Raw genomic sequence first — 24,745 nt, forward strand, 5'->3', positions numbered from 1 at the left:
ACAAATATCATCTTTTCAGAACTGAAAATGACTCCACTTTTTTCCTTCCCTGTGCCTCCCTCCAACCACAAGGCAGTGTTCTAAAAGCTGAGGGTGGAACAGATGCCCACTTCCAGGGGCGAAGGGAGCTCTACCCCACCCATCCCTTAGGCTTCTCTTGTTATTGTCCCTAGACCACTGGGAAGAAATCAAGACATTATTTCATTTGATCAGGATCACTTAGAAATAGCAGAACCATTTTCTGCTTCACTGCAGCTCACAATATTGAGATGAATGAATTAAAGTAAGTGCCTACTAGAGAAAGCAGTGGAGTGAATTTTAATGCAGCACATGGAAGACCTTCCTTTGGAATCTTTTCATGTCATGACCATTGTGTAGACACTGGGGCATGTGCTTTGGGACTTGTATACCAGGTTCTTGGCCCTGGATACAAGCTCTGGACAGGCTGAACCAAATGTAGGAAGATAGGGCACTGGGCCTCACATGGTCCTCCCATCCACCTTGCCACCTTCTAAGCCTGAAGTTAGCAGGTTTCCACATACTGAGCTTCCTTCCGTGCTCCCAGAGGAAGAAAGCGCCCCCTTTTGTGGAGAGACGTTCTGTCCCTGATAGAAAGGGCTCGTTCACCAGGTACCAGAGTGTTTGGAAAGATTCTAGGAAATAAGAGGAAAGAGGTGTGTGTGTGTGTGTGAAGGGGCGGGGGGGGGGGGGGCGTGAAAGAGAGAGAGAGAAAGAATGAGGGTTCATTCCCCGGCTTTCTCACACCATAGGCTGGCTCTCAGCTCTCACTGAGCTGGGTCAGTACATTCCACCCAGGTCACGTCCTCCCTTCCCTCAGAAACCTGAAAGGAGTCACCAAGGGGCCTTTGACTTCATTTCCCGGTCTGATCTGGGCATTGTAACAAATGACTTTATCCTGGCTTTATGTTTGGCCTTTGGTGACACCCTGAGGGAGACGCTGCGTCTTCCTCACACACACAGGCACACATAAATGTACACCCTCCTCACACTCCCCCATTATGGCAGGATTTTCCTGCTTTGTGCAGGAGCTGTGAGGACCTAAACACTACAGTGTAGCATCAGTGTGCAGGAAAGAAAAGAATGGAAGGAAATTTCACTTAAAAGGACTTTGAATCTGAAGATGGGCTATTTTTTAATCTTTATTTTGAAATCATTTCAGACTCATAGAAAAGTACTTTTTACAGAAAAATACAAAAGTACAAAGAATTCCTGTACATGCTTCACCTCATTCGCTTATCATTCTCTATCTGTCTATCTATCTATCTATCTATCTACCTATCTATCCTGTATACTTTTTTCCTAAACTGGTTTAAAGTTAAGTTACAGATACGATGCCCTTTTATCCCTAAATACTTAAAAAATGGTCATTCCCTCTTATGACCCCAATACAGTATCAAAATCAGGAAATCATTTTGATTCAATAATAGTATCTAAACTACACATCTTTTTCAAATTTCGTCAGTTTTCCTAACAATGTTCTTTATAGCAATAGACAAAAAAAATTTGATCCAGAATCCGATCCAAGATCACCATTATCAGATCTCTTTAGGTTTTTTTCAATTAGGGTAGTTCCTCAGTTTTTGTCTTTCATGACATTGACTTTCTGGAAGAATATAAGCCACTTATTGAATAGCCTGTCCCTTATTTTTGGACCTTCTGATGTTTCTTCACAATTAGAGTCAGGGTGTGCATTTTTGGCAGGAGTACCGCAGAGGTGATATTGTGTCCTTCTTAGCATTATCACATCCGGAGAGACATGATACTGATTTGTCCCATTTGTCCCTTGTGGTGCTAACTTTGATCATTTGGCCCAGGTGGGGTCTGTCAAGCCTCTCCACTGCAAAGTTATTATTTTTCTCTTTGAAATCAATAAATATTTTATGAGGAGTTATGTTGAGATTGTATAAAAATACTGCTTCTCATCAAACTTTTACCCACTGGTTTACACATCCATTGACAGTTCTTGCCTGAAGGCTGCCAAATGGTGATTTTCTAATCCTATCCTTTCTTCTACACTTATGGGTTGGAATTTTACTGTAAGGAAGGGCTTTTTCTATTCCTCCATTTATTTGTTTGTTTATATCAGTATGAACCTATATTTTCTTATTTTATTCAGTGGATTACAAACCACTACTATCTTTTTTGTTTTAGTTTTTGTTTTTGAAGTTCAGATTGTCCCAGATTTGGCCAGTGGGAGCTCCTTCCAGCCATCTCCTTTGTCCTTTGGACAGGTCCAGGCAGGGCTATTTTTGAGAGAGGATGCTCCTGAACTGGTCCAGAATATTTCTCCAAACTATGAAAATTTCAATAGCAATCAGGAATCTCATTTTTAACATTATGACAAAACAAACATTACACACCAAGGAATTTTAGAGTGCCAATGGAATAACAAAATGTTTATTTAAATACATTTTATTGTCTCTCTATGTACCAGACTCATGTTTTAAGTCAAGGCTTGACTCTCTCCCATCTCCTGGCAAGTCCATGTCACAGTGGACCTACTGAGGAAATAGCAGGGGAGAGAGAAGAGTCAGGGAAGTGAGGGAAGGAGAGAGTGAGGTAGAGAGGGAAAGGAAAGGAAAAGAAAGAAGGAAAGAGGGGGACTCCTCTCCTCTCCTCATTCATTCAGACCAGCCTGGCACCTACAGCCTCCTAACATTCCACATCCACACTGACCCCCTCCAGGAAGTCAGCCCTCTGCTGCCATGAGCATTCGTTCAGCAGAATGCAGGATATTTTGTCAGAGGTTAGAAACAGTCACCTTCACCTCACAAAAGGTGCTGGGAGACAATCTGGGTTGTATGGAAGGAACTCGGGTTTCTTCACTCCAGAAACACTACTGGAAGGGAGGGAGGAGAGAAGACACTGGGTTTGTGATGTCCCTATCTCTCTCCTCACTGAGACTCACATCACAGGCTGGAGGCGCTTCTGGCAGAATTGAGTGCTGGGGAAAGCCGGCAATAAATCAGCTCTGTCTTTACTAGCCGGGGGTTGCTATGGCGATAGGAATACACTGTAGGGTTTAAGAGATGTAATTTTCTGTGATTCACTGTATATTTTTAGCCATTTTTCTTCCTGTGTTATCTCCCTGTGGCAATTGCCTATTAATGCTGGTCCACACCTAGACTGGACTAAACGGTCGCTTCTCAGAAGTGATGAAAACCCTGGAGACCAGTAAGTACAAGAGGGTTATGGCCCATGAACCAAGGGTAACCTGGGAGAACAGGCAGACTGGTTCAGGACATGGGTCACTTGGCGTGGGTCATGCCACATGTAAGGAAGAATAGTGGAGAATGAAAGGCCCCAGCAATGTGGCGCTGGGTTGCTTGGAATGGGGAACTGAATCACAGTACTCAGTGCAGTCAGGGGGCTCACATGGTGTCAAGGGCAAACCCATGAGTCAGTAACAAACACCCTGAAGAGGGGAGGTAGGACCCAGGTTTCTGGACAAGGAACTATGAAAGCATACTAACCTTCTGTCAGTCTAGCTCAAGTTTTACTACTGTGTGTTATTCTTTCCATTTCTTCCTTTCTTCTTCTTTCCTTCCTTTAATTTTACTCATTTTTTTTTCACCATAAAATATGGAGGAGGGACTGAGAAGAAATAGAAAATTCAATCAGTCTGCTTGGCTATTTGTTAATAGTTGTATCAGTAGTCTTTTCATTTCAGGCAACAGAAAACCCAACCTAAACTGTTAAAGCAGAAAGAGAACTTACTATCTCTTATAACTGAAAAGTCCAGGGCTTTGGGCTAGCCTTAGGCACTACTGTCTTCAGGGGCCAGATGACATCATCAACATCTGGGCCCTCTGTCACACTAAGTTCTACCGATGTTTTGGTGTTTTGGCTGTAATAACATAAAACTCAGCTAATAGAGGCTTCAAGGAAGTGAGGTTTCTTTTTCTCACATAAGAAATCTGGAGATAGGTTTCTTTTTCTCATATAGTAAGTAGCCCAGAATAGGCATAGATGACACTACCATGCAGCAGCTCGGTGATGTTATCAAGAACTCAGCCTCTGGGGCTTCCCTAGTGGCGCAGTGGTTAAGAATCCACCTGCCAATGCAGGGGACACAGGTTCGATCCCTGGTCCGGGTAGATCCCACATGCCACAGAGCAACTAAGCCTGTGCGCCACAACTACTGAGCCGTGCTCTAGAGCCCGCGAGCCACAACTACTGAGCCCATGTGCCACAATTACTGAAGAACTCAGCCTCTTTCTTCATTTCAGCTCCACCATCTTTAGAGTCATAGGAGGACGGCTCCAGTTCCAGGCATTCAAGGCAAAAAGAAGAGGCCAGCTGCATCTGATTCTTTTATCCAGAAAAGGAAATCCTTCCCCAAAGCCCCTAGTTGTTTCCAATTGATTGGACACATAAGTGTCACATGCCACATGGCCACCTAGAAACTAAGGAGGCTAGGAAAGCATGGTCTTGGGTTTTTCTGGTTCCTACAGCAGAGGCAGGGTTTGTCATTGTCGTTGTGTTTTTTGTTTTGCTTCGGCTAATAGTCAAAGAAAAGCCATACCCAGTATTGTGGAATGGTTCTGCCTCTTCATTACAGGGTCTGATTGGTTACTCCATTGTTGTCGTTTCCCAGCCAGGAAGGGAGAAAGTAGAAGAGAAGGGCAAGAAGATTCCTTTTAAGGATGTGATGCCGGAGTTGCACTGATTACTTTTCTTCTGCTTGTATCCCACTGGCCAGAATTTAGTCACATGATCAGAACCAGCTGCAAGGGAATCTGGGAAATGTAGAATTTGGGTAGCCATGTGCCCACCTAAAACTTGAAGAGTTCTGTTACTAACACAAAGAAAGGGAGAGGTATTGGGGGACAATCAGCAATCTCCTCCAGAGCAGTTATAGAAGAAAGGGTTTGAATGGGTATTGGATTAGCCAGCCAACCATTTCTGCCTCTGTCTTATTCTCAGAGCGGCTTACCTTTGAGGAATTAAGACAGCTTCAGCATCACCATCCTGACACCCTCTCTGGTCCAAGCTCATTTGTAAAAGAGCCCAATCTCTTTGCAGCTACCCTGGCCATTCTCATTACATCTCCTTGATTCTGATGGGTCCCCCACCTATTCCTGAACCAAGGGGATGCAATACAGTGCTCTGATTGGTCATACCTGAGTCACCTGCTCTGCCAAATCACCAAGACCTTTATGTGCCTCAATTTGTTCTTCTGTAAGATAGACATAATAGTAGAATCTACCTCACAGGGTTGGTGGAATAGTGCTGCTGGTGGCCATTTTCCATAAATGCATCCTCACTTGACCTACTGACCAGACTCACCCTAACGATGTCATCTTAGAAGACAAGACCTCTAAAAATCAAAGTAAAAAAAAACAAGTTGTACAGCTGCCTATATTTCATCTCACAGTACATTCCAAAGTAAACATATTTATTCAGCACTTGCTTCAGGCACCTGGCACTCTGTTAAGCACTCTACATACATTCTATCATCATTGTCACAGTAACTCCAGGGGAGAGATGCTTTCACTGTTTTCACTGAACAGATAAGGAAATTCAGCTCCTGGCCCTAAGGTCACAGCCAGCGCAGCAATGGAGCCACCAACCTAGGAGTAACTTTGAACCGCCACACTCCACTCCCTTTTGCTGGGTAAAAGTAAGTCAGCCAAACACTTGTGGAATCGTGGAACTCTTCTTGCTGATTGGGGCAGTCACAGGAGAGTACCACTCAGATCTCCCTTAGGGAGGGAACCTGCTGCAAGGGACGTAGCGGGCTAGCCGCCTCCAGCCATGGCACCTTTGGGACCCTGCAGCTCGCACACTGAGCACAGCAGGGGAACCTCAGCCGGGCCAGGACACTCCTCAGCTCTTGGGCTTCCGATCAGCCTAGGCAAGACTTTCTCAGCTTTGCTGAGCTCCAGTCTAAGGTTCTTCCTACCCAACCCTCTTTCCTGTCCTCTCTCCTTTGGCAAGTCTCAGACCTGCATTGTTGCCTGAAGGCTCTTCTCACTGACCTCTGCTCCCCTGCCCTTTATCCTTCATAGATATTCGTTTTTTGCATACCTAACTCCATCCTGGTGTCTGTTTCTCAGAGGACCCAAAATGACATGCTTCTTGTACCTGCTTTGACTCACTGCATGGACTACACCACAGATATGCATGTTTCCAAAGATTCTTGAGTGTTAAAAAACAAGCAAGCAATGAAAAGAATAATTCAAAATTGGGGGTGGGGCGGATCTAATGTAGACCAATGAGGAGGCTCTTGGCCTGACACTCAAAAAGTGGAGGCTCCTTCTCTGAGCAAGTTTTTAAATAGAGAACAACAGCCATTGCTGATTTTTTTTTTTTTTTAATACGTCTCAAAACAGATTTTTTAATATAAATGTATTTATTTTATTTATTTATTTTTGGCTGCGTTGGGTCTTCGTTGCTGTGCGCGGGCTTTCTCTGGTTGCGGTGAGTGGGGGCTACTCTGTGTTTCGGTGCGCGGGCTTCTCGTTGCGGTGGCTTGTTGCAGACCACGGGCTCTAGGCACGCAGACTTCAGTAGTTGTGGCACGTGGGCTCAGTAGTTGAGGCTCGCAGGCTCTAGGCGCACAGGCTTCAGTAGTTGTGGCTCATGGGCTTAGCTGGTCCGTGGCATGTGGGATCTTCCCAGACCAGGGATCGAACCCGTGTCCCCTGCAATGGCAGACGGATTCTTATCCACTGCGCCACCAGGGAAGTCCAAGATTTTTTTAATTATACAAGTTTCAGATGTACAACATTATAATTCAACAACTGTAAAAATAAACAAATTTCAATGAGTACAACATTGGTATTGCCAAAATAATTTTAAGAATGGTAATATCAAACAATTCCAGGGTGCTTAAACTGCTGTATATTCTTTAGACACAATGACTAATTTAATCCTCATAACACCTTGAGGAGGTAGGTACTAAGTCACTCTCATTCTAAAGTACAGAGGTCAAGTCATTTGTCAAAGGTCACACAGTTACAGTCTGGTGGAGTCAGATTCACACTCAGGCATTTTGGTTTCAAAGTGTATGCTTCAATCCTCTTAGTTATATGTCTCATACTCAGCCCACACTGGCACTTTTTGGTAAACTCATTTTGAACTTTCATAACTAATCTGCCTCTTAGCTTGCTGTTGAATCTGTTGAAAAGAAAAACCAATACATAGAATGAAAACTGGTATTTTTAGAAGAGGTTTAATTAAGCTATATTTTGTATTCTATCCTAATTTAAAACTTGAGGTGATTTTTTTTTTTACTTTAGACATTGTTATCTTATTTTTTTTAACTTTTTATTTTATATTGTTTTTTGGTTGGTTTGTTTGTCTTTTTTTAAAATTTGGTTGCACCGGGTCATAGTTGCGGCATGTGGGCTCCCTTTTAGTTGCGGCACGTAGGCTCCTTAGTTGCAGCAGGTGGGCTCCTCAGTTGCAGCTCGCCAGCTCCTTAGTTGTGGCATGCAAACTCTTAGTTGTGGCACGCATGTGGGATCTAGTTCCCTGACCAGGGATCGAACCCAGGCCGCCTGCATTGAGAGCGCAGAGTCTTAACCACTGTGCCACCCAGGAAGTCCCCTTATTTTATAGTGCTGTGGAGTTGATTAACAACGTTGTGATAGTTTCAGGTGTACAGTAAAGTGATTCAGTTATACATACACATGTATCTGTTCTTTTTCAAATTCTTTTCCCATTTAGACTGTTACATAATATTGAGCAGAGTTCCCTGTGTTATACAGTAGGTCCTTGTTGGTTATCCATTTTAAATATAGCAGTGTGTACATGTCAAAAAAATCCGAAACATCGCTGATCTTAAAAGGGTGGAAACCCAGCTGCATTGGGTGTGTTGGAGGGAGTGGGGGAGGGGTCTGAAACTTGCCTGGAGTCACACCGCAGGGTTGCAGATCGATTCCAGTTAGTCTAACTCTCATCCAGATGTTTCCCACACTACTCAGGCAAGGAATTGATTCTTTACAGAAAGAGCAAGGACTTAACTCAGCCAAAGGGAGAAAATGATCAATTAAGCAAAATATCAGTACACTGGCTTTTGACAAGGCTCTCCAAACTGCCGTGGGATTGCCCTTGCTGCCCCTGGAAGCATGCGTCACAACTACCCCACCGCACCTTAAGGCTTATCCAGTGATTGCTAACTGGTAGCACAGGTGGATGCAGCCTACAACCATGCTTGACTTGCTCCCCACAGTGATTTTTATAAAACTTAAAATTAGTTGACAAGATTTATCAACTGGGATATTTCACATGAACATCTGGAGTCCTTGCTTCTGTTGAAAATCAGATGATCTGGCCATACGCATTCTGCACATCCACTTCCTGCTTCACACAGGGCCAGAATCCCCACTACTGCTATCTTACTACACCTGCTGGCCCTGAAGTCTTTTTTGAGTTCACGACGCCAGGGTTATACTGCTCAGGACAGTAAACCTCCCTGATTTTGAGCACTCAGGTTCAGATCATGAGGCCTGGAGAGCACTGGGCTGAAGTTAGCTGTGAGCTCCTTAAGAAAAATGAGCTACTAAGCAAATTAATTTGAGATTAAGGATTTCAAGAGGGAATTTTTTTAAAGTACTTTTCAAGCATTCCAGCAGGAATGATGAGCATTATTAGCACAGCTGGGAGGTCTGTCAGCAGTGACAGTTTGGGGATGGGTGATGACCAGAGGCAGAGACCTTGTATTAGGAGAGGTGGGACTTCTGTCCTGGCTTTGCCCTTACCCATGATACGACCTTGAGGGTTTCCTTCACACTCAGATCAGGTGCCTGGTGTTGTAACAAGAATAATAAGAGCTAATGTCTGCTGAGTGCTTATTACCTGCAAAGCAGTTTGTTAAGTGCTTTGCGAGCCTCCTCCCATTTCACACCAAGCCTCCAAGTCAAGTACCAGTGTTACCTCCAAAGCACAGGAAGGCTTCGTGACCTGTCCAAAGTCAGAGAGTCCATAATTGACACAGCCAGGATTATGAAGCCCAGACACTGACTCCAGAGCCCACACATGTATCTACTACACTGTGACGCTTCCACCTGCTTCACGGGGTTGTCCTGAGAATTATACAAGATGATGTAGGTCAAGTGCTTTTATAAACTATAAAGTGCTACAGCAATGTTCACTATTATCTATCACTTGAGCACTGCAATTTTTTTCAAAATTGGTGCTTTACCTAAAAATTACCAAGTCAGTTTGGTCCGTTTCTGTTTCTTTCAAATTAATGATTTTTTTTTTTTTTTTGAGATAATCAGAGGGAGCCATAACTCAAACATCATTAGTCCTGTAGTGCCCTCTGCTGACAACAGTCAGGAAAATTATGAAATTATAATAGGTGAGAGTGATTCCCTCGGCCCCCTTGAACAACTATTTCTGGAGCACGTACTTTGTCCCGGGCATTGTACCAGCTGTCACATGGCCTAGAGGACACAGGAGGTCCCTTTCCAGGCCAGCCTGCCCCCTGTGATTTCGGTATAGGAAAATGAAAGCCACAGGGCAAGGGTGACCCCACTTCCCATCCTGACATCACAGAGAGGAGCCCAAAGCCAGACAGCGTTGTCATTATCTCCCTTAAAAGGCCAAAGTGAGCCCCAAACCATGAGGTAAAGGGTACTCCTGCCCAGGGATATGCAGGTAAATGTTTAACAGTCAATTCTCTGGCAGGGAGAAGCTCTGATTTGTGGTGTTTGTCCATTTCGATGGTGGAAATACTCCCACTATGACCAGTTTCAAGCTACCAACATGACGATTCACAAGAAGCTTAAAATTTTAACAATTGGCCTCTCGAAAGCTGGCAGGAGCTGGCTCCAACACACCACTTCTTTTATCTCTCAAAAAAAACAGACCTTCTCATCTTCCTCCCCAATCAACTGAACTCGAGAATTCTTCCAGCTGGTCCACACTAAGGATCAGGGACAGATCAGCCTCACCCCAGCAAGGCTGACATCTAACAGAGAAGGGCGGACTGCCAGCTGGAGTGTTCCCTGAGCATCCACTGGTGGCTCTAGCCAATGGTCCACTTCACCTTCCCTCTTTCCAGCTCTGAAAGGGAACCTCCTTCATACTCCACCTCCCTGTCTTCATCTCCAGATTCCCTGCCTCAGCCCGGAAGCCTCCACTCCAGCAGAGGGCACCTCTTGGCTCCTGGAGGAGCCCAGGACCAGGGTGTAAGCAGGCAGGCCAACACTGGACCGTATGCCTCTCACTTTGTCCAACACAAGGAAGAAGCCCTGCCTTGGGCCCAGGAAAGAAGGAGGAAAGTATGGGGCCATGGGTGACCTGGGGAAGCAGTTCCCCATTGTATCCAACTAGAGAGGTGAGCCAGGCAGAGCAAAACCCAGCTGCTGGGAGCTCCAGAGGACCAATATCCTGAGGGCAAGCTTTCTATTCAGCCCAGAAATCATCCCTGGGACCCACCAAATAAAACCAGAAGAATGATGACCACAGTTCTCCAAACAGTAGCTGCCAACCTCCACCTCCCATGAGGTTACCATTGCCCCTTGCTTCCTCCCCCGACCTGCCCTCAGATTTCCTTCCGCAGCCTCAGTCCCCTCATCCCAAGATTCTGGCATCCTAACGGATGAGGAAACCTACAGTGAGAAGACTGAGTTCCACTCTGGCTTGCGTGGGTCCTTGAGAAAGTTTCTAAACCTCCTGAGGCTTGTGTTCTGAAGCCAAAATAGAAATAGTCATCAGAGAGTGCTGTTGAGAGGATTCAATTAGAATGTATGTGAGAAGGACTTTACAAATCAGAGTGTTCCATAAATGTTTGTTATTTTTCTACCTGAGAGAGGTATTTATTTATTTATTTATTTTTGAATTTTATTTTATTTTTTTTATACAGCAGGTTCTTATTAGTTATCTATTTTATACATATTAGTGTATATATGTCCATCCCAATCTCCCCATTCATCACACCACTCCCCCCCGAACTTTCCCCCTTGGTGTCCATACGTTTATTCTCTACATCTGTGTCTCTACTGAGAGAGGTATTTACGTGGGGTGTTTTTTTTTTTTCTCTCTTATTAAAGGAACACATATTCTTTGTGGAAATTTTGAAAAATACATTTGAGAATTAAAAGAAAAAAAATTCAAATCACCTACAGTGAGCCACCATGCACATCTGGTATTTCCCCCAGTCTTTTTTTCTATGTGGATATAGATATACCTTTGTTAAAAGAAAGGATGAGGATATTTATGACTCAGGGGTAGTGGTCTTTCCCTTCTCCAGCCTGCAGGCCTGACAACAGTGTTTCTCTCCATCCCCGCAGTAGGAAAGAGGACAGTTAGTCTCTCACTAGAAACAAGGCCTGCTGGGATCCCAAATAAAGAGACCTTGGAGGGCTTCCCTGGTGGCGCAGTGGTTGAGAGTCTGCCTGCCAATGCAGGGGACACGGGTTCGAGCCCTGGTCTGGGAAGATCCCACATGCCGCGGAGCAGCTGGGCCCGTGAGCCACAACTACTGAGCCTGCGCGTCTGGAGCCTGTGCTCCGCAACAAGAGAGGCCGCGATAGTGAGAGGCCCGCGCACCGCGATGAAGAGTGGCCCCCGCTTGCCGCAACTAGAGGAAGCCCTCGCGCAGAAACGAAGACCCAACACAGCCAAATAAATAAATAAATAAATAATAATTAAAGGTGCTAATAATTAAAAAAAAAAGAGACCTTGGAAATCGAACCTGTTCTTTCTGATAGAGGCCTTCAAACTTTTTGTTCTGCAAGCCAGTTTGGAAAGACCACATGGCCTTAGGGATCTCCTTGCCTGCCTATCCTGATTTGTAAAATCAATTTTTAAAAATTAAAATTGGGACGCTTTTCAACTAGTAAAGCATATATTGCTGCAGTCGTGTTGTTCAAATGCTCATTCTCGGGCACTTTTCAATGTGGAACTGAATTTGCTGTAGGAAATACTTTTGAAAACCTCACACCTTTTTCTGTGGCTGGCCCACGAATCACCAGAGGAACCCATGTAGAACATCAATGCAAATCTGTTCCGCTGGGTTCTCTCTCGGTATCTGACAAAATGTCATCTTTTCATCGACGTTACCAAGATCCTATCCCTCACTTCCGCCCTAAAACAGGTGTTTCTTTGGCTGTCAGAAACGACCTGGGTCTCTCTTCCTCTATAATGATAACGGCTGGGCCCCCCTGCCTGAGTCCACCTCACCCTAACTTCTCCAATATTCCAATCCAACTCGGAGTAGGAAGTAACTCCAGGTCTCCAAACCCTTGGGAGGGGCCGGGGATGCTCACATGACTTAAGTGCATTGATGGGAGAATGTGTCCAAAGAGCCATGTCCCGAATGTCACTTCTGTGTGGCTGCATGTACTAGAAGAGCTTGTGACTAAGTATTTCCAGTCCGGAGGTTTCAGGCTAGATAGTGCAAAAACCAGAACAGGCACTCTTCCCTTAAATGCCTAGGACAAGGCCAGCAGCTTCTTGCCACTGCTTCTCTCCAGACACACATAGTAAATGCAAAGAGCAAAGGACACCCCCTCCATTGGTCCTCTCTGCTGCTGCCAGAACAAAAGTCTCAGTGACTTCTGTCTCCTAAGAGAATGTTTAGCCCACCCAGAGGACAGGCCCTGTCATATTCCTTCAGGGTCCCTTACTGTGTGTGAGAGGTCACCTAGTATCTATGGTAAAAACCTGAGCTTTGGACTCAGCCTGACCTCGGCTTGAATGCTGGCTCCACCTCTCCCCGGGAAGTTTGGCCCCAGGCGAGTGTCTCTACCTTGTGAGCTTGAAGAAGGGGCTGTGAGTGTGTCCAGAGGTCACTTGTGAAAGAACGCTTTGCAGGTGCTCAGGGAATGGTGATGAGGGATAAGGGGCTCCTTCCTGAAACAGGCCGCTCAACACTTCGCTCTCAAGCAGAGCTGCAGCAGGACAAGCTAGCTAGCTGGGCTCAGCAAGGGTCGTCTCACTGCTCTCACAGCCCTGTTAGCAGTTGTCTCTTTTCACTGAACTTCCACAGTCCCCTTGCAGCTCTTCCAAAGTCAGCACCTACCAGTCAGGACTCTTCTCTTTGGTTGAGCTGTGCTTCTGAGCGGCCAACCCCGAGGCCTTTCCCACCTCTCAACCAGGACGTCCCCTGTCAGCAGGGAAAGGTAAAGGTAAAGGTGTTGGGCCATCACCAGCTCTTGGTAAAGCACATCACCTTTTTATGATCTCCCCTTTGTAGGCCCACTTCCCAGCACCCAAAAACAGCAGTCCAAGGTTCCAGAACCTACTTCAAAGCGGGACAAGACCTCTCCGGCTCCTGCCCACCCACCAGCATGCATGCAGCCTCCCTTTCCAGGGGCAGAAGTCAATGTAGAGGCAGGAGCTCCAAGCCCTAAGACCATCCAGATAACTTAATTACGTCTTCAGCCCTCACCACCAGAACCCAGGACATCCAGTTCATCCCTTATCCCTGACTCTCTTCTTCATAAGGCTCAGATGTCACCTGTCAGTGAGGCCACGCCTGAAAAAGCACACACCCCTCACCATCCCCTGTCCCCAATTCCCTATTAAATGCAACGTCTAATTTTCCATGTAGAAAAGTTTTAGAAAAGCACTTCTCTTCCCAAATTCTCTTGAGATGTGACTCAGACAATGTCACCCTGCCAACTTCTTAGAGTCCTTCGTAACTCTCAGGAATCCAGCCTTCCGGCCCCTCCCGCAGCCCTGGGAGCAGCCAGAGCCCTGTGGGCTCAGTCGGATCCCTCTGGGAAGCAGCCATCACATCTCTCGTGGGTTCACACCTTTCGGGGCCATCACGGCAGTTACGGCAAGGCACTTTCCCAACATCCTGATCTGACAAACGGGGAGCCCCTTGGGCTGGGGAACAGCCATGGGGCTAAAACCCTTGCTGGTTTCCCCACCCTAAACAGTCTCCTTCCCCTGATACAGGGGCCCCCCACCCAGGCCTGCTGAGAGGAAAGCTGCAGAACCGAGAGAAGCAGCTTCTGACTGGGAAAGTGAAAGGAACCAAAGCAAAAAGGCTCAGATTACTTGTAGCTGGTCTGGGAGGCCACGGCCAAGCTTTCAGCTCAGAGGAGACAATGAAGAGAGTGTGGAGACCAGGAAAGTGAAACTGAACCTGCCATGGCCGCTGCTGATCTACTCGCCACCCAAGGAAGAAGTCACTGCTGCATCTGCTTCCAGCACTGCCAAGACCCGGAATCACAGAGCATGGCCACAGCTTCCACCAGGCCTGCCTCATCTGCTGCTGGAAGCGGGCCTCACCCGCCCTCCTGCCCCCCTGCCTCCAGTGCCACCAGAGCCTTCAGGCCAAGAGCTTCAAACGCAACAGGTAGCTGGGAACTGTGGATGTCACCAGGCTGCTGCTGGAGCAGGAGACAGGGCCCTTGCATCTCTGGTCTGTCAGAAGCACCTGGAGGAGACTTCCCTGGTGGTGCAGTGGTTAAGAATCCGCCTGCCAATGCAGGGGACACGGGTTCAAGCCCTGGTCCGGGAAGATCCCACATGCGGCGGACCAACTAAGTAACTAAGCCCGTGCGCCACAACTACTGAGCCTGCGAGCCACAACTACTGAGCCTGAGCTCTGGAGCCCACAAGCCACAACTACTGAAGCCCACACGCCTAGAGCCCGTGCTCCACAACAAGAGAAGCCACCGCAATGAGAAGCCCACACACTGCAACAAAGACCCAACACAGCCAAAAATAAATGAATAAATACATTAAAAAAAAAAAAAAGAAGCACCTGGAGGACTAAAGCCATTGGTGCGAAGGACCAGGAGGCCCACCCTCTGCGGGGTTTGCCGGGACAGCTGAGCAGGGTGAGGATTCCCATTCACATGGGCTGGCAGGGTTTAAGGGAGAGGGATGAGAAGGGGGTTTAACCTGGAGACGATCAGAGAAAGGGAAGGGAAGTGGGGGAGGGATGGAGGAGGGATGGGGAAGAGAAGGGAAGACAGGGGAGGGGACCTGGCAGGCAATGCCTAGTTTTAGTGGAGTGGAATATTTTCCCAGTATAAGCCACCAGACAGCTGCCCATCATGTTCACAGAATTATTCTTAAAAGCTTTACAGGAGAAAGTCATTTTTCCAAGTGGCCTGGTGGTTAAGAGTTAGGGATCTAGAGTTAGTCATATAGATTCAAATCCATGCTCTGCTTCTTCCCCCAGGGGTTGCCTTGGATAAATGTCTTTCTAACTTCTCTAAACCTCCATTTCCTCATCTATAAAATGATGACAGTAGTTCCTACCTTTAGGGTTCCTGTAAGAATTAAGTGAGGTAATGTTTATAAAGTACTTAGCACAGTGCCTGGCACATAGTAAACTCTCCATTGTTACTCTTTTTATTATTATTGTCACGAGTGGTAGATAAGCATCTGAATGAACAAGGTTTTCCACAGCTAAACCTTATAGAAGATGCATGTCCAGCCCTAGGACAACAAAGATCCAGAAGAACAAATTTCAAAATAGCCAGTGTTAGGGTGCTAATGGCTCCATCTATAGTGTTCAGTGGATACGGCTTGATCTACGAAGTGTATAGCCAGACTCACTGCAAACATGCTCCATTGACAGAAGCAGACAATTTGATCTCCCTATTTCTTGGTTCTTGTTCTTATAATAAATTTTCTCTGCCTCCCTCCAAGATTGGATCTGCAAGGCCTGAGGATCTTATTAATTCACAGGAAGGGCCAACAGAAGCGGGGAGAGCACTGACACATCATGACCCAGTTCCCCAGACCTGCTCATGGCTGTAACTTGGGCTACGAGCCTTCCTGTTCCTCCCCTGAGAGCACACGGAAGGTGTGGAGATGCCATGACACACTCCACCTCTCAGGACATAACCCACTGTATCAGGAGGTGGACTCATCGTGGCCACCTTGAGGCCCACCCTATAAGCTCAGTTTTCTCGAGGTCACCTTTATATCTTCAAATCAGAGAGGATCGCAGGTGCTTGAGCTCTCCAGGTATGATCCTAGCTCCATGGCACGGGCTCAGAGGTGCTGCAAACCACGCCCCCCAAATCTCCCTTCCAAACCCCTGTCCCAACACCTGATATCTAGACCAAGAAGGTCACTCCTTGTGTCACAGAGATGACAAATAGGTTTCATTGCAAGTGCCAACTCCAAATTATTGAGATTAGATTTTGTTTCAGAAAGATTCTCAGACCTTTTCTGGTCTCAGCAGCATGTTCGCAATCAATTAGCAGTGTCTGCAATGGAGACTGGAAAAGAAGTGCCAATGGTTTTGCACAGAATTGTCATCCTTAAAAAAATTCTTTGGGGCTTCCCTGGTGGCGCAGTGGTTGAGAATCTGCCTGCCAATGCAGGGGACACGGGTTCGAGCCCTGGTCTGGGAAGATCCCACATGCCGCGGAGCAGCTGGGCCCGTGAGCCACGATTACTGAGCCTGCGCGTCTGGAGCCTGTACTCCGCAACAAGAGAGGCCGCGATAGTGAGAGGCCCGCGCGCTGCGATGAAGAGTGGCCCCCACTCACCGCAACTAGAGAAAGCCCTCGCACAGAAACGAAGACCCAACACAGCCAAAAATAAATAAATAAATAAATAAATAAATAAATAAATAATTTTTTTTAAAAAAAATTCTTTTTACATTTACAGTGCAACTATACGGCCAGTGGAGAACACATGAACTTGTGATGACTAACAACCATTATCAGTAGGGCCCTGAGGTCACAGGAGTCAGAACAGGGACTTTCTGATAAGGGGATTTGAGAATGGCATGCTGCCTGAGACCTGGTGTTGGTGGTTGAGGAGGACCAGTCTAGATGGGGGCGCAGATGGGAAGCTTGGGTGCCTTTGGAGCAGCCCCAGGCCTTGGGTTTCCTGGGAAGGGACCAAAAGGAAGGTAGCTGCCTCCAAATGGGTCACCAAAGCAAATTCTAGTGCAACCTTTTGAGCCCTACCCTGCTGCCAGTCTGGGGCACTCCCATGCCCTCTGCCCAGAGGGAAGCATACAAAATTCTGACTGCACTGTAAGTGGCAGCCATCACGTACCTCCTTCACTCCAGCTCCAAGCTTGGTACCTTCACACATACTGTACACATCTAACCCACTCCCATGTGGTAGGATTTTCCAAATTCTCCAATATTATACGTTATCGATCTATTTATTGTAATTATCCTGTGCTCATAGTTTTTTTAAAAAAAAATCAAATAGCACAGAAGGGTCTCAGATGAAGAGTAAGCCCCAGCCCCACTTTCCAGAGATAACTACTCTTCAAAGTCTCTCATAGGACACCCATGTCTGTAGTAGCATTATTCGCAATAGCCAACAGGTGGAAGCAACCCAAGTGTTCATCAACAGATTCATGGATAAACAAAATGTGGCATGTATGTACAATGGAATATTATTTCACCAAAAAAGGAGTGAAATGCTGACACATGCCACAGCATGGATCAACCTTGAGGACATTATGCTAAGTGAAATAAACCAGACACAAAAGGACAAATATTGTATGATTCCACTTACATAAGGTTATCTAGAATAGGCAAAACCATAGAGAGAGAAAGTAGACAGGTGGTTGCCAAGGCAAGGGGGAGAAGGGAATGGGGAGTTACTGTTTAATAGGCACAGAGCTTCAGTTTATAACGGTGAAAACATTCTGGAGATGATGGTTGTCCAACACTGTGAGAGCACTTTATGTTACTAAACTGCACACTTAAAACCAGTTAAAACAGTAACTCACGTATATTTTACCACAATTTAAAACAACAACAACAAAAAAGCTGTTCTGTACTCTTCCATGAGGAAGTAGAGGTAATCTCACTTTGCACAGCAGTGCAGGACCCTAAACATGACTGTGCAAGCTGACACCATTCAAACTGACCTAAATAGTCAATGGGGAAAATGATGATTGTTCTATGACCTTTAAATGTTTTGTCAAAACATTAAAAACGCTCTTACTGTCCATTATAAATGTAGAGGGAAAAAATAGTAACTCTATATAATACACTGTTATTTAAAACATTAGGAATTTTGAGAGTTAATGTGTTCTATATCTTGGTAAAAAACTTATCAAGAGTAGTTTGAACAGTGCTTGCCTTCTTTTTCTCTTCACATACTTTACAATGCAGAGCAAGCATCATTTGCATGCCTTCATGAATTTTCATGCTCCTTTGGATCTTTCCAACATTTTACCCATTGAACATTCAATGTGGTGAAATAGATCTAAGGGGTTCTTTAGTGTCAAATGTTTATTTATTTAGTTATTCTATTTTTTGGCTGCATTGGGTCTTTGTCGCTGCGCGCAGGCTCTCTCCAGTTGCAGTGAGCGGGGGCCACTCCACACTGCGGTGCGCGTGCCCCTCGTTGCAGTGGCTTCTCTTGCTGCAGAGCACGGGCTCCAGCCACGCAGGCCTCAGTAGTTGTGGCTTGCGGGCTCCAGAGCGCAGTCTCAGCAGTTGTGGTGCATGGGCTTAGTTGCTCCGCGGCATATGGGATCTTCCTGGACCAGGGCTCGAACCCGTGTCCCCTGTATTGGCAGGCAGACTCTTAACCAGTGTGCCACCAGGGAAGTCTTCAAATGTCTTTTGATGTCACTTTTTCTGAGACTTCATCCTTTCTGTCACCACCACTTTCCTCATTTATACTGACATGCCCACCTTCACTAGGTTCCTCTGCCTGCACATCTAGAGTCTCTGTAATGGCAGCAGTGTCAACATTCCTATGGCCATCTGTTTTTTTTTTTCTAACTTCATTTACATTAGACTCAAATCCTGCAAAGTTATTTGCACAGTGGAGTAAAAGTTACTGCCACACTGCACGGAATCCAAAGTAGAAATAAGTCCTCCATTTCAACCATAGCAGCTTTCTGTTCCTAGCACAATTTAAACTACAAGATGTTGCTACCAAATGTAAAATAGATAGCTAGTGGGAAGCAGCTGCATAGCACAGGGAGATCAGCTCAGTGCTTTGTGACCACCGAGAGGGGTGGGATAGGGAGGGTGGGAGGGTGGGAGGGAGACGCAAGAGGGAGGAGATATGGGGATATATGTATATGTATAGCTGATTCACTTTGTTATACAGCAGAAACTAACACACCATTGTAAAGCAATTATACTCCAATAAAGACGTTAAAAAATAATAATAAAATAAACTACAAGATGTTGAAGGAACTTGAGCTTGCTTTTATATTCATTGGACTTTTTCAATATAATTTGCACCGTAGCTTTGTGCAGGTTTAGATCCCATCCTACCTTTGCTTTGACGTTGCCATTTTCAGATTTTTTGGTCACATACAGTTTTACTTCCGGTGTTATCCCTTTTCATTTATTTGCTGCACTTCCATCTTTGTCGGCCGATTCTCTTTTTTGATTAACTATCTCCATAAAATGGCATGTGGGTTTATGACCGGAAGACAAGGAAGCAACGCAACCAAGTGCTTTGCTGTCTGTGCATGAACTGAATAACAGATGTGCGTTAATTGAATAAACAGATTGGTTTACTAACCAATAGGCTTTAAAATAAGTGACATGACTGGTCACTGATCATGGTGTGCGTCTGTTGTTTATGTAGTGATCTGTGGACTGAAGAGCTAGCGGCGAAGTTTGTACTTTATGCAATTACATTTAATATACAATGGTAACTGAAATTGGACACATGTTATTGGGGGACTGGTGTTCCTTAAAATGTGGTAACTTAAGTTTGTACATATTGGAACTATGCAAAGCAAGGACTGCCTGTAATACTAATGGATGTTTGACTATTTGTTATACACCAGGCCTTATTCTAAGGGCTTTAACCTATAATCCTCCCAACTCCCACTATTAGTTCCCATTTTACAAATGAGGAAACTGAGTCACAAAGAGCTAATAGGCCCAAGGTCACACAGCTGGCTGGCAGTGGTGGAGCTGAGTCTGTGTTTTAAATTTATATGCTGTACTTCCTTTGGTAGAGATGAGAAAGAGTGATTTTTTGGGGGGGGAGGGTGCCATGTGGCTCATAAAAGTGGCAGCGTGTGTGCCAGTCCACCACAGCTGCCTCTCCCTCCCCACCTACCTAGGAAGATTATCATTCCAACAAGAGTACTGATCACCACTTTCCCTGCTCACAGAGGAAGAGGCGTGCAGCCTCAAACACCACCTTTGTTTCTTAATTTTTTTCCATTTCTCTTGGACTAGGTAATGCATTCACATAAGCTAAAATTCAAAAGGTACAAAGGACTACATCATCCTCTCCTACCCTCTCCTCCAGCCATGATTCTCCTCCCCAGAGGAAACCAAGGGTACCAGTTTCTTCTCCCTCTACTCTGAAGCTGTCCCAGAATGTCTCATACCACCTGCCCCTCCTTTCATGTATCTACTAAAACTAAAGTTTGAACAGGGTCAGAATCCTGGGTTATAGAAAATTTTGGAGTACAAGAAATAATAAAAGCACAAAATTTAAAGGTTATCTTGGGTTTGTTTGTTTCCAGGGACTTGAGAACCACTTGGATACCATGAGGAAAAGGAGTTTGCTTTGGAATTTGAGGAGGGAGGAGCAATGAAGAACCAAGAACTCCTGGTAAGATGAATGGGCCAACAGGGGTGCTCAGAGAGGGCCCTGACTCCCGAGGGGAGGAGAGGGGAGGGGATGGGAGGCGAGGGGAGGGGAGGGGAGGTCCGCAGCGCCCTATCCCACCTCGTAGTCTGCCAGTCACTCACGTTCAGAGAGGGCTCTGTTTGCAGGCTCTGAATCTCATACTGTCTATTTTTTAAAGGACTTAAAGGGCAAAGAAAAGAATATCTTCATCTACCATGCTGGCTTTTTCAGGACAATATTGATTTCAAATATTCTATCCTGCTGTCCCCTTGAGCTATCACAAATGTTTTAGAAATCCCAACGTTGCAGTATCCAAACCACATCTTCAAAAGGGCCTCTCTCCTCTAAACCTTTTATCTTCTGCAGCACAAAATCCTTTCTTTGAACACGGATCTCAGATTTTGGGCTCAGATAATAAGGTAATCATGGAATACGTGAACAGAAGGAACTGGCAATTTAAAGGAAAAGGGAGGAACAGTCAATGTAAGAACATACCCTAGCCCATCTTTATTGAGAGGCCGTTTAGTGTAGTGCTGATGGGCATGGATGCTGGAGCCAGTCTGCCTGGGTTCAAATCCCAGCTTTGATGCTTACTAGCTGTGTGTCCTGGACACAGGGGTTAACCTCTCTGTGCTTCAGTTTCCTCATCTAGTAAAATAAGGGGATGGGTACCTGGTTCTGAGGGGCTTTGTGAGGATTAAGTATGTTCATACAGGACAGTGCCTGGGGCAGAGTGGCGCTCTGTATGGAGCTGGTCTAGCCGCTGGGCCCTCACCCTGTGTTGGCTGCTAATCTCTTTACACACACACACACACACACACACACACACACGAATTCATCTAACCTCCACAGTGGCCCTCAGTACTTCCACTTGGCATCTGAGGAAACTGAGACCCGCAGAAGCTAAATGACTTGCCCAAGTCACCCACACGAAGTAGAGGAGCCAGAATTCGATCCCAGCCCCCAGACGCATGCATTTGCCACCACCCTGCACAGTGCGAACACACTCAGGGGCACAGTGAGAGAGCTGTTTTTAAGCCGACCAAGTCCTCGTTTCTCTGCAGCCTTGCACTTCACCGTCTGCTCACCTGGTGTTGCTCAAAACCACTTTGGTTGCCTCGATCCAACGGCTTCTCGATATCAGCCGCTGATTAGTCCACGTCCACCTGACTCCAGTGAAACTGTCATCACGTGCGAGAGTCAGAGGAAGGCCTTCTGACGGGAACGACATCCTCCAGCCACATGAGGTATGGGAGGAATGAGCTTCTGGGGCCATTCTGCTCTCCAGCACCATTGCCGGGAAAGACTACAACAAAGTATATCCGCATCCGCTTCCAGGAGAACTAGGGCAATGTGGAAGGAAGAAAAGGTTGCGGGAATATATGATAGATTGGTACACACTTTGAAGCCTTTGGAAATTATTACTGTCACTGTTTGGGCCACCTTTCACCAATTAATCAATATGTCTGATTAGCTGGGATCAAATTTAGGTTAGCGAGTTATTAAAACACGAATATAAAGTTCTCACAGAGGCACATGATGACTATCGATAAGAATAGTCATTGGACAATAATGTAAACAGGGTAACATAAAGACCATCAGATCTGGAGTGGCCCAAATGAAACTAATTAACGGGCTGCATGTGGCTATACTGACTGCTAGGGGCTGGGTGACTTTCGGCGAGCCATGTAACATCTCTGTGCCTCAGTTCCTCATTGGAAAGGAAAGGGTTTGACTGGGCCATCTCTTTCAACTCAGCACCAATCCAGGCAACAGTTCTGAATGTCTCTTACATGCCTGTCAGATAATGCTCCTCAAAGCACCCTATTTTTCCTCCATGACGCTTCTCACAATGTATAATTATGCACTTGTTTTCATGTTTAATAACTGTCTACCCAGCCAGACAAAGCAAGGACCACACCTGACTCAATCACAACATGTAGCACGGTGCCTGGCACATGTGCATGAATTGGTTCATGAATGAAATGCAGGAAACGTGTTAGACACACACTATTCACTAGGACATAATGTGGTATTTACTAGACCAAGTATGTGAAGAGTCTGAACTTGCAGAGAGCAGTGATTAAATCTAAGAGAGGGAAGGACTGAGAAAGAATTCCTGGAGTTTTGTTTTATCTGCTCTGGGACCCAGAAGATCCCCAGGCAGATATATATGTGTTTGTGGTGCGGGGGAGGATTAAAAACTGGGAGGAGGGAAAAGAGGAATCTTCTGTATTAAGACTATCAAGGAAAGGCTGAAAATACATGTTTGGGGGGAACTTCGAGCCATCTGATATTTCTGGAGCATAGAGTGTGAGGCAAGAATAACCTGGAATAAAGAGACAGCAGCACCATTGATGGGTCAAGGTACCAGAGGAGGCCAGGGAGTGAGGATCTGTAATGTGGGGCTTGGCAAGCACAAGGCCACATCCTGTTCTGAAGCAGGTGGTGAGGAGGAAAAGATGGGAGAAGGCGTATCTGAGCTCTGAGGGGGAAGGAGTCTATTCTTGTGTTCCTTTGACACAGAGGTCAGCAAACTTCTTCTGTGAAGGTCCAGATAGTAAATCTTTTTGGCTTTGTTGACCACATGGTCTCTGTTGCAACTTCTCGAGTGTGCATGTGTGAGGCCAAAGCAGCTACATACAATACTTAAATAAATGACGTGTCTGTGTCCCAATGAAATTTTACGTATGGACATGGAAATCTGAATTTTACATAATTTTTACATGTCACAAAATAGTATTCTGCTTTTGATTTCTCTCTAACCATTTAAAAATGTAAAAACTCTTCTTAGCTCACGGGCTATACAAAAACTGTAGTTTTGGGCTTCCCTGGTGGCGCAGTGGTTGGGAGTCTGCCTGCCAATGCAGGGGATACGGGTTCGAGCCCTGGTCTGGGAGGATCCCGCATGCCGCGGAGCGACTGGGCCCGTGAGCCACGGCTGCTGGGCCTGCGTGTCTGGAGCCTGTGCTCTGCAATAAGAGGGGCCGCGGTGGTGAGAGGCCCGCGCACCGCGATGGGGAGTGGACCCCGCTTGCCACAACTGGAGAAGGCCCTTGCACAGAAGCAAAGACCCAACGCAGCCAAAAAAATTAATTAAAAAAAAAACAAAAAAAAAAACTGTAGTTTGCCAGCCCCTGCTTTGAAGGATATTTATTGAGTTTCTACTATGTGCCAGGCACTAAGCCAGGTTTTTAGGATACAAGATCACTTCCTGCAGGACTCACAGAGTGGCACAGGAATAGGACATAGAAACAAAAGACTACAGTTATATGCAAGCCAAACCCAGTGCCTCATGAATAAATCAATGTCTTCAATAAAAGTATTGCATCAAAATAGCAACATGTGTATCAGTTTGGACTTTGACCACTATGAGGGCTGCATATACCATGCACTGCACAAATCCAGAAGGTGCCATTCACGTAGGCTCCAGTGTAAATGGTGCCCCATGGAGTTGTGTGAGGGCCCTGGTGGGAGCCCAGAGGAGAAATATGAATTCATCCTAAAGTTGTACAGGAAGGCCTCACAGAGGAAAAGGAATTTCAGCTGAATCTTGTAAGCTGAGTAGGAACTTTGCCAGGCAAATAAAGCAGGATAGGGCATTCCAGGAGAAGAAACGGCATGAAAGAACACAGTATGTGCATATAGGAAAAAGCAAGCAGTTCAGTTGGAGCTCAGAGTGTGGAGTGGTGAGCCATAGAAAATGAGGATAGGAAAAGGGCAAAGGGGCAAACCGATGAGGGCCTTGTGGGTCACACTAAGTAACCTGTGGGTCGTCCCATAACTATGCTGTCTGAACAGCAGCCATTAGTCACATATGGGTATTTAAATTACTTAAAATTAACTAAAATGAAAAACTCAGTCCATACTCACTAGCCACATTTCAAGTGCTCAACATACAGTTAGTGGCTGCCATACTGGACACTGCCACTGTCGCAGAAAGTTCTTTTGGGTATGCTGCTCTAGGAGCCTTGAAGGATTTTCAGCAGAGGGGAGGCAGCACCTCCTTTTCATTTTAGAAATAACACACCCAAGTGTGCAGAGTGCACTGGAGCATGGGGACTAATGCAACAGTTCAATGAGAAATCTGACTTTGTGAAAACAGGCAGTGTCAGTGGGAAAGGGAAGAAAGGAACGGATTCGATAGATACTTAGATGATAGATCCTGATGACAGGTGCACGTGGAACTTGAAGACAAACCCCAAGTTTCTAGACTGAGAGTGAATGGCTTCTGTAACTTCAGTGAAATAGCAGGCGA

The 24,745-nt window shown here is 45.8% G+C and overlaps 1 long non-coding RNA gene across 1 annotated transcript; it reads left to right on the forward strand.

The window, feature by feature from the left end:
• Positions 1–13,674: 13,674 nt before the first annotated feature.
• On the forward strand, positions 13,675–24,372 carry LOC137778242 (uncharacterized). The gene is made up of 3 exons (XR_011076826.1): positions 13,675–14,774; positions 20,381–20,469; positions 21,552–24,372. It is a non-coding gene; the product is annotated as an uncharacterized lncRNA (long non-coding RNA).
• Positions 24,373–24,745: the final 373 nt, after the last annotated feature.

Source organism: Eschrichtius robustus, chromosome 1, assembly GCF_028021215.1.
Source record: "Eschrichtius robustus isolate mEscRob2 chromosome 1, mEscRob2.pri, whole genome shotgun sequence".
Lineage (NCBI taxonomy): Eukaryota > Metazoa > Chordata > Mammalia > Artiodactyla > Eschrichtiidae > Eschrichtius > Eschrichtius robustus.